We start from the raw sequence: 9,124 nt of genomic DNA, 5'->3' as shown, positions 1-9,124 counted from the left end.
ATATTTATTTTTTTAGTGTTTTAGTAATATGAAAGTGAATAATTTTTAAAATAAAACGCATTTCTTTTTAGACCCCTAAGAGATAAACTTAAGGAATAAATAAATGTTGTTTTATTTGATGACCAAGTGTGCTATTTATGTGTCCATGGCTGTATATATTATTGATATTTACACAAATGAAAGTGAAATTTTTGTCCATCGAAATCGCAACAGTTGCCATTGAACAGAGTGAGTTATACTGGATATGGGCAAAAAATGGTTAAAATTATTTTTCAAATTCATTTCGAAAAAATTATTAAAGTCAATTTCCGGAAAACGCCTACAATGCGCGTAGCGATTCATATTTAATGTCTTCAATTAACTTAGAACGCTTTCCCCGGAGCATCGTTTGAAATTGTTCGTTCCGAAAATTGCTTAGTCTCCTCTTCAGATTTATCTACATATGATTCTACTCTTCATATATAGCCAAGACACAAAGATAACGTAATTTTATGTTTTTTAGGTTAACTCTGCCGCTGTTGATATGTGTGACATCGCATTGTGCTGAAGGAACACTGTTTCTCTTGTTTTAGCCAAAGCTGATCGCTTCTGAGTAATTGCTTACTGAAGACGGTCCAAAAAAACCAAACCAAAAAAACTGTCACAACTATGACAAACACGTTTATGAATTTCTCCCTACTACACCCTGTATTATCCTCTATGAAGTTTGCTCCATCAAATGTAGAGGAGCGGATTGTATATACTTTGTATGCTATGGCAGATGTAAAATATCATTACTTAGTATATATCGAAAAATGTACAAGGTGAATATCTCTCAGTGCTGTCGAAGCCAGGTTCCGTCACATTCTGCCGCAGAGTATTATAGATATGAAAAATATGGATTTTGTAGAAAGTTATGGTATCGGAGACACTTGGTGTGTCTATATATGACCTGTTAAAACCTTCTGTGTCGTTTTCATCTTTCTCGTTACGATTATCCATCGTGCTATTTTTGGCGGACTAATTGAGGGCATAGAAGTATAAACAGCATTTAAGTGCTTACATGGATTTACGGGCTTCAAAAAAGAATTATTTTTTTTATTGTTTTTCAAATTCTACAACACCTCTAGAAAATTGTCCTATTTCAAGCTGATCTGAGTAAGACACAACCTCGTAGTCGATTATTTGACCCAACCCTAAAGTTAATTTTTTCTGTGTCCCTAACCACCTCACCCTATTTCACACTTCTCAATCAGTATTGGTGTTAATCTAAGTGTTCGGCTGTTGCATATATTAGCTGTTGTTGCTACTCTGGCTACTTTCGTTTGATGAACTGCTAAGTTTTGTTTCCTTGAAACTTTCTTGTCTGCAATAAATCCCAGTAGCTTGACTATATTTGTAGCTTTCTGTCTTTTTGTTATAATTTTTTGTTAACCTAAATATTTAAATAAAATTTTTTGTATGACAAATTTTACACAATTATATGGTGAATACTTACGGTGAATAAATAGATTGCATAAATATTTTGTGAATTAGCCCGCCCACAAGTTGACCCGATTTATCAGACGAAAATTATATCATTTAAATGTTGTTACCGGTTTAGTAATCTTCGATAAAAAAATTACAACAATTTTAATAATTAACTTGTGCAATGCACGAGAGTATAGTGAAGCGCAACCCAAATGGTTTGGCGGCGCACTCAAACAAAAAAACAATAAAAACACTAAAAAGTTGCTTATACGCCGTGGCTCGTTAAGGCGCTAAATCGATGTGAAGCTTATAATCTGTCTATTAGCGTTTATACTTTCTTATTAAACCAGTCTAAGCTCGTATAAACAAAGATAGACAATAACAACAATGAGGTGTGTATTCCCTTTTTAAAAGTCGGTTACATTTACTTTGTAGTTACATATTTAATTTTGGTTATTTTACGTAAATTTCGCAAGCCAAAATTGGCCTGTCAACATATGCTCTTTCGCACACACACACACATACATATATATAATTTACTGAGTTCGAGACATGCGCCTGTTTGTATTCATTTATAAATTCATTAGTGCATACACGCTTGCTGAGCAAAAAGCAGCTCAATGGCGCTCCAGCGATTACTCAAAACGCCACCAAAATTGTCAATTGCCGAACTGAGACGGCAAGCTGCCAATCAAAATTGTTGAAAAGAAAAAAGAGCGAGGCGAGATTAATAAGCGTTTGGTAGTTTTTAATGAAACGATTTGAATAGGGAAATTTGTTTTATGGAGACTATTAAATTTTGCAACACCTTTCCGAGATATCTACACCATTTTCCGAAAACAGGGCAAGTAGTCGAATTAAATAACATCAGACGAACTGCATAGGCAGTTGACAGAGTCAGTTCTGCATATTGTTCGCTAAAGTAAAGTACAAATTTTTAACGCTTATACTTAAATTTAATGATATACAACGCACTAAAATTTTTCGATCTCCGACGGCGCTTAAACAAAGCTCTTCCACTGTCTTGTACGCGGATGAAACCTAAAAACAAACCACAATTGAAGATATTTTCTGTGCAATAACCTAAGGTCGGGAAAAATCAACTTTCATAGTGATTGAATCATTCGTCTGTAAGTAACCTTTCAAGCAAATTCGAAAAATATTGTTTCGAGAAAAACTCGTTTAAAGATAAACGGATTGAGCTGATTGAAGCTTAATTGGATGACTACACTTTAAAAGCCTGTAACTCGAAAACAATTTTGAATATTCATTTAAAATATCAGTGTTGGATATCTAGAGGTGTGGACTATCAAAATATGCAAAAAATACGTAATTAATTTCTTCAAAATTTCATTCTATGTGACCCCTTAAACTTGTCTATTCTTGCCTACAACAATATTCCACAAAACGGTTTGGCCCCTATAAAAAAAAAAAAAAAAAAAAAAAAAAAAAAAAAAAAAAAAAAAAAAAAAAAAAAAAAAAAAAAAAAAAAATAGGTTACACTTACATGAAATATTGATTGAAGATTATTTTACAGATTACTTAGGGTCATACAAACCTTCGTGCTTGAAGTAGCTCCTCATATACTACTAGAATTTTTGTTTTTTTTACAATATTTTAGCTTTAGAAGAGGTCAAAGAATTTAGAGAAATAAGAAATGCTCAAAATTAACCTAAACAAACTATTGTGGACAAAAAATTTTAAGACTTTTTAATTAAAAATTTCGAGCGGAAATCCCTTCGTCGAAATATTTTTTTCCAGATTGGAGTGACTGTCAATGACATCTGTGCCAAATGTCACGTTTTTGCACCACGATAATGCAGCGTCGCATACTACATTGACTCTTCCTGAGATTTTTGACAAATTTTCAACAAATACCGTGTCGCAACCACTGTATTTGCCTGATTTAGATGCGTGTGTCTTCTGACTCCTCAACAATTTCAAACGAACGATTGAAGACATTAGACGTGACTCGCTATGCGCGTTAAGATCTATTCTGGAAATTGACACTAACAACCATTTGGAGGATGGGAAAAAACATCGGCATAAGTGTATTGGGCCCAAGATGGATGAGTTTAAGGAGTGCGACATAGATTTTGAAGAATAAATTAAGAATTGCAAAATTATGAAGAAAGTCTTACTATTTTTTGCCCATAGTAGTATATGCTACAGTGGTCCGATTGGAAAATATTTGCCCTCGACAATAATCTTTGTCAAATTTACTGTGGACATCGCGCCAAATAAAAATGTTTTCCATTCAAGCACATACAGTCGTGGCCACGCAAACCTTACCACTCAAAATTTTCAAGTATTGTGTATATTTGACTACATTTTAAAGCGAAACTTTTCACGGTATGGAAATTTTTCATTTAGAAATAAGTTAATGACATGTTATTAAACAAAAATATTAAAAGTGGATAAATCAATTGAAAGCTTTACGAAATGAGCGCGAAATGTAAAAGACTGACATGCGATGAAAAAATTATATTTTTTAGTTTTTAATTAAATTCATTTACACTACATTTGAAATTTATATTTTATTTTATTTTTTATTTATTTTTTTTTTTTTTTGTTTAATTGCAACATAGCACCCTACAACTTCTTCTAGGTGTTACCGAACAATGCATTGAACCAAATTTTGATATTCAAATCAGAGCATAAAAATGTTGAAGTTCGTTCTCAAATATGCTTTTGAAAACAAACTCTTGCAGTAAGCACTTCACACACAATCTTTTAGTAACCAATAAAATTTAAGGGTTACAGCATTGTATATATATATATTATTGTTCTGTCGAAGCGTTTATCGTATCATAGTCAGCTGCGAAACGTAATACTTCAAACGCGTTTTTCTCAAAATAGCGTAATTTTTTTTTTAAATCGACGGTGGTGTTAATCCATCACATATTCGCTTGATTTTTTGACTATAACTATGCTGTCATGTTATCTAGTAAATTGTGTGATTTTTTTTTTGTCAATATTTTAATACTTATTTTAAAAACAATTCACTGCTCATTTTGCATTTGATAAAAATTTTAATATCTCTTTGCAAAGCCAACAAATACATATATGTATCTGAAGCTTACATCACTAGAAGACCATATATAGAATAAAATCCCGTTTTTATAATTTGTTGCTATTGTCACCAGTTCTTGGAATCCTATCTTGAAATGATATCTGCGAAGTTTGACTCAGTAGCCGCCATTTTGTATCAAAATGTAATATTTTAAGCTTAAGTACTTGTTTAATAAATCCTGAAGAAGAAGAATTCAACTCATTATTTCTTAATGACAAAAACAAAAAAAAAAAAAAAAAAATTATCGAAGTTAGGCATTTTTTGAGAGCTCTAAAGGTTATGCCAACTTAAGCACACTTACTACGCCTATGACTCAACTTAAAGTCTTTCAAAACTTTAAAAGAAAGTGTTTGAATTTAAAATAATCTCTCGTTAGCTCATACTCTCATCGAACAGCCCTCGTACATGTGTACATGTATAATATATATTTAACATTTACAGCAACAACTCAACATGTGGTTCGATGATTTTGGCCATCTCCCGCTTTCTTGCCGTCAACTGGCTCTGATTATCTGCCAAATATTATTTTGCTGCACACATACACACATTTGTGCTTGAGCTCGTGCAACTGTATGTCTATATGTGTATATATGTATGCGTATTTATTTTTTCCCAACTTAATTTCTTAATTGAAGACTTTTAAATATTTGCCTTAATGTTCGACAAGCAATCGTTCGTTTCAATTAAATCAACAACGATTTACTGGAAATGTCAATTTATCAATTCGGACGAATGTTAAGTGCAAATTATGACCAATTCTCCACGGTCAATGCAATCAATATTTGATTTGCAGTCATGTACACACACACACACACACACACACATGCAAATGGCAATGCAAATTTTCACTAAATGTAAGCGATCAGTTGGTAGCCGAAAAAAATACTAAACAAACAGCAACAAAATTTTAACGAAAAACATCCATAGCAAACAGCAAGAAGAAGTGCAAACAACCGCAACAACAACAAAGTTGAAACAACACAAGCAAGCGCTGAAGGCGGCGATTGCTATGCTGGCTGTGACGTGCATAGCATCGCCATTAAATGAAATTTTTGTTCAGCTTTTTATTATAATTTCCCATTTTGCTTAACATTTTTTGTTGTTGTTGTTCTTTTTTTAATCGAGCTTATGTTTACTTTGTTAAATGCTCAATGTCGCCACAATAATCGGTGTCAGCGCCAACATCAGCACCAACAACGGATGCAACTGCATGACAACCGGCGCCACGACGAGCTGCCTTCGAGTGCACAATAGCAACAACAACACATTTCGTATTTTGAAACTTTTCTTGTTACAGGTTTAAGTTTTATTTGACGGCAGTGGCATTTAAGCGCGTGTGTAAACCCTCAAGCTTTGTGGCGCCACCAATCAAAAGCAGGAAGTTATGGAAATCGCTTAATTACCACTGGGGAACTTGAAAAATAATGCAACCAAACACTTTTCGTAGATTAGTGTTGCATTTGGGAGAATTTATTTGTAATTTGTAGCATATATAGGCTGCTCATTTTTAGTCGATATGTGAATATTGAATAATTTTCAAAAAAAAAAAAAAAAAGCACGTCTATACCCTTCACAAATGCAAATGATTACATTCAAAAACTTTATTCGATTTATCAGTTTGTGTTGCAGTTCTTCTGAGATTGCATCGTCGCTTTGGGCAAGAATCCATGCCAATTTTCATGAAGATATCTCCCGGAGTGACCAAAGTGTTTCATACGGAATCTTGATTTCGACATTTCAGTTTGTATTACAGTTATGTGCTATAGTGATTCGAACTGAACAGTATCTTTGATGATTGCATCATTGTCTCAGACAATAAGCCGTGTCGAATTTCGTGAAGATGTTTCGTTAAATAAGAGAGTTTTCTAGATATATGATATAGTGGTGCGACACATGAATAGCTTCTTGAAAACAAAAGCAAATTTTAAATTGACCACATTGATCATTTGAATATATAATATATATTTTATATAGTATCCAACCTTTCCTACTGGATATTACAAACTTTGTGACAAACTTAATATAACTTCAAGGAATAAAAATCGAACGAGTTGAGAATTTTTTAAATTTTTTATTGAAAACACGAAAAAAGAATTTTTTTCAATTTTTTTTTTTTTCAAAATTATTGAAAATACGAAAAAAGATTTTTTTTCCATTTTTTTTTTTTTTTTTTTTTTTTTTTTTTTTTTTTTTTTTTTTTTTTTTTTTTTTTTTTTTTTTTTTTTTGGAATTCGACAATAAGAACGTGACCTCCATTATTGGGCACAGAAGAATTTGCTATTTTTGGCGCATTTTCCATTACTCGAGTAACGCGATGGAACCAACACGAACTGAGCTGGTCATTGAAAGAAATTATGGAGATTCAAATATAAATATATATAATATAATGGGCAAAAAAGTCTTGCGGTATTTTTTATTTTTTTTATTTTTATAACTTCACCGATGCTACGGCTGCTACTATGCCGGTCTCTTTCGACCAATTCAGCGATTTTATCGCAATTTTCGACGACAGGCCTTCCAGAGCGTGGCGCATCTTCGACCACCTCTACACCAGAAGGAAAACGTTGAAACCATTGTTGTGCGGTGGAAATGGAAACTGTATCGGGTCCATAAATTGCACAAATTTTATTGGCGGCTTGAGATGCATTTTTGCCTTTATCGTAGTAGTGCTGTAAAATATGCCGTATTTTCTCTTTATTTTGCTCCATGTTTGCCACGCTATAACTCACGAACGACATAAAAGAAACGACAATCAATCAAACACGTGTTAGCGCATGAAATGAGCCTTCCAAAAAGGTATAACATGACCCGATGCGACGATAAAACTAGAACTACGCGCTCTCAGCGCCAACTAGCGAAAATACCGCAAGACTTTTTTATATATTTATATATATAGTCTCACATTTTGAAAATCAGATGTTCAGTAAAATAGTGCTTCCCTGCATAATCGTTCTTCAGACGCACTCGTCGATATAGCGTTCACCAGTTTTTCTCCTTACGAACGACATTCCGTCGCTACATAACATGAAGAACTTGGACTCGTTAGAGAAGATTACTTTCTGCCAATCGAGCTTAGTCACAAAAGTGTTCGTGTTCAAACCAGCATCGCGGAGCCTATTTCGTATAGTAATGTATACTATGGCAGTGATTTTGGTTCCAAGGTCTTCTATGATTTCCATTCTGATGCTGTCAGCCATTTTGAATCGATCGTTTAGGCTAATGCGTTCTATTGCCGACTCTCCCTAGAAGAGCGTGCTCCTGTGCCTGGGTTTTCACTCAGAGACCCACTGCTTTGAAATTTTTTCAAAAAATCCTCGACGGCAAAACTCTTGAGCTTGAACCAACTCTTTCTCTGAACTTCCGTATGCTAAAATTTTCAATTCGCAAAGTTAAAATCTTGCTCTTATCCACAGTAGGTATTTTTGTAACTGTTGTCCCAAAAAACAAATGAACAACTAACGAAACTGCACATAATTCTTTCATTCATACAAAAATAATCCTTTTCCACTCAAATCTTACACATACTTGACGCGTTTTCGCCATAACTGCTACCTGGCTCCTTATCCGGATTTCAATTTCCGCCGCTATAAATAATTGCATTCTTTGTCTGATATGCCAGGTCTATTTTGTTGAAACCAATAATCGAATTTGTTTTGATGTCTTCAATTAACTCAAAACGCTTTCCCCGAAGCGGTTCTTTAAGTTACAAGAATAGCCGGAAGTCACACGGAGCTAAATCAGGTGAATACGGTGCTTGCTCTATAATATTTGTTGAGTTTTTGGCCAAAATTTAATTAAAATTCGACAAACACTACTGAGGTTGTCTTAACATAAACGGCTGCTGTAAACAAACTGGTTGACAGATCGCGCTAATTTTTGGCAAAATAATTAAAACAGTTGTACCAACCTTAGAAAAAAAAATTACCTGAGATACTTTTAAGTTTTTACCATCTTGTCAAATTTGTCTAGGTAAAACACTGAATTACGTTCATATTTTGACAAATACTTTTACATATAGCAACATGCGTATTATGTTAATTTGTAATCTATTTATATTTATTTACTCGTTATAGGTATCAATCAGGATGAAGCTCCTTCCGAAACCATTATTTTTATGATCTGAACTGGCTTGTGATGTGGTCTACACTGCAGATATTTGGATTTTGGGAACAAAAAGAAGTCACATCTCACTAAAAGCGGCAATAAAGCAAGAGTCAACAATGAGTTTTGATGTGGAAACAACACTTTTGCAGCTTTAAACGATATTCTGAAGCCAATTAAATTTGGATCATAAATATGTTGGGACTGTGTATTGTCATTCATTTTCAAAATAATTCTAAAAGAAATGTATATTATGTTTATAAAAAATATAGGTGTTTATTAATATTTTAAAAAAGGCTTTGTACGAGCATAATGTCAAACAAAAATGTAAATGAAAGTTACGCAAATTTAATAAAATTAAAAAATAATAAAAATTGAAAAACTAAAAAATTAAAATATTATATAAAAAGAAAATTTGCTGTTTTTTGTATTGGGTTGTGTATAAGAGACAGGTTGGTAGCCGAAAAAAATACTAAACAAACAGCAACAAAATTTTAACGA

At 33.1% G+C, this 9,124-nt stretch overlaps 1 long non-coding RNA gene across 4 annotated transcripts in view; it reads left to right on the top strand.

The window, feature by feature from the left end:
* Nucleotides 1–8,935, top strand: part of LOC108969568 — a 281,944-nt gene extending 273,009 nt beyond the window's left edge. For all 4 annotated transcript variants that reach the window (XR_001993411.1, XR_001993410.1, XR_001993406.1 and 1 more), the window contains one exon: nucleotides 8,596–8,935. This is a non-coding gene — a long non-coding RNA (uncharacterized LOC108969568). The remainder of the gene's footprint in view (nucleotides 1–8,595) is intronic.
* The last annotated feature ends 189 nt before the right edge of the window (nucleotides 8,936–9,124 follow it).

This window comes from Bactrocera latifrons, unplaced genomic scaffold (genome assembly GCF_001853355.1).
Source record: "Bactrocera latifrons isolate USDA-ARS-PBARC rearing strain unplaced genomic scaffold, ASM185335v1 scaffold_105, whole genome shotgun sequence".
Classification (NCBI taxonomy): domain Eukaryota; kingdom Metazoa; phylum Arthropoda; class Insecta; order Diptera; family Tephritidae; genus Bactrocera; species Bactrocera latifrons.
Note: the sequence above shows the minus strand (reverse complement) of the source record. Positions and strands in the feature narration are given on the sequence as shown.